Source organism: Coregonus lavaretus (genome assembly GCF_964263955.1).
Source record: "Coregonus lavaretus genome assembly, contig: HAP1_SCAFFOLD_207, whole genome shotgun sequence".
Lineage (NCBI taxonomy): Eukaryota > Metazoa > Chordata > Actinopteri > Salmoniformes > Salmonidae > Coregonus > Coregonus lavaretus.
Genome location: NW_028162914.1, coordinates 741263 through 742500, shown reverse-complemented (window position 1 = coordinate 742500; position 1238 = coordinate 741263). Strand labels below are relative to the sequence as shown.

General features: G+C 58.2%; 1 pseudogene across 1 annotated transcript in view; it reads left to right on the top strand.

Moving 5' to 3' along the window:
- LOC311118688 (thrombospondin-1-like) overlaps positions 1–319 on the top strand; it is a 14934-nt pseudogene extending 14615 nt beyond the window's left edge. The window contains exons 9-10 of the transcript in view: positions 1–130; positions 312–319. The exon at positions 1–130 is cut by the window's left edge and continues 10 nt beyond it. The product of the transcript in view is annotated as a thrombospondin-1-like (transcript). The remainder of the gene's footprint in view (positions 131–311) is intronic.
- Positions 320–1238: the final 919 nt, after the last annotated feature.

The following is a 1238-nucleotide window of genomic DNA, read 5'->3' as shown; positions in this document are numbered from 1 at the left end:
TATGAGGGCAGGTCCATCCTAGCTGACTCAGGGCCGGTGTATGACAGAACTCTGGCTGGAGGGAGACTGGGACTGTTTGTCTTCTCACAGGAACATATCCTCTTCTCTGACCTCCGATACACCTGTAGAGGTGAGACACACAATACACACACACACGTACACACACACACAAACGCAAATACACAGACGCACACACACACACACAAACATACACACACACAAACATTAACACAAAAACAAACACACGCACACAAGTCCCGTCTTTCCTCTCCAGTTGATGGTTGGTGTTTTTCTCCTCTCTTCTCTTCCAGATAACTGAGTTCTGTTCATACTGAGATACTGCTGCACCTCTCTTTTTTTGGGTGGGGTGGGGTAAGGGGGGGGGGGGTAGCCCTGCCTCTGCCGACTTCCTAACTCCAGAACAAAGATCCACTCTCTCTATATATATATACACTCTGTTACAAGTCTCTCCACGAACATCTGGTAATCATCATGGGCACTCCCGTTCTGTGATGTTATTACTCTTTACCCCAAGTCATATATCCTGTCCATCCATCATGCTATCATCAACATCAGTCATCTCCTCTGACATAACGGAATGTAGACTCCGTGGCCCCAAGCCACTTATCTAGTAACTCTAACCTAGTCCCCACGATACTATGACATGACATCATTACACTCCTCCCTCCATCCCTCCTCCCCTCCCCCTACCACTTCACCCTCCTCCCCTCCTCCCTCCATCCTCCTCCCCTCCTCCCCCATCCCTCCTCCCCTCCTCCTCCCCACCCTCCTCCCCTCTACCACTCACCCTCCTCCCCTCCTCCCCTCCTCCCTCCACCCTCCTCCCACCCCCCCATCCCTCCCACCCCCACCTCCCTCCTCCCTCCACCCCTCCTCCCTCCTCCCCTACCACTTCACCCTCCTCCCCTCCTCCCCTCCTCCCACCACCCTCCTCCCCTCCTCCCTCCTCCCCTCCTCCCCTCCTCCCCTCCTCCCTCCATCCTCCTCCCTCCACCCTCCTCCCCACCCTCCCCCCTCCCTCCCACCCCCACCTCCCCTCCACCCCTCCTCCCTCCATCCCCCACCCCTCCACCCTCATCCCCACCTCCCTCCACCCCTCCCCCACCACCCCCTCCCACCACCCTCCACCCCACCACACCCACCACCCCACCACCCCCACCCACCCCCACCTCTCCTCCTCCCCCTCCTCCCCCTCCTCCACTCCACCCCTCCACCCC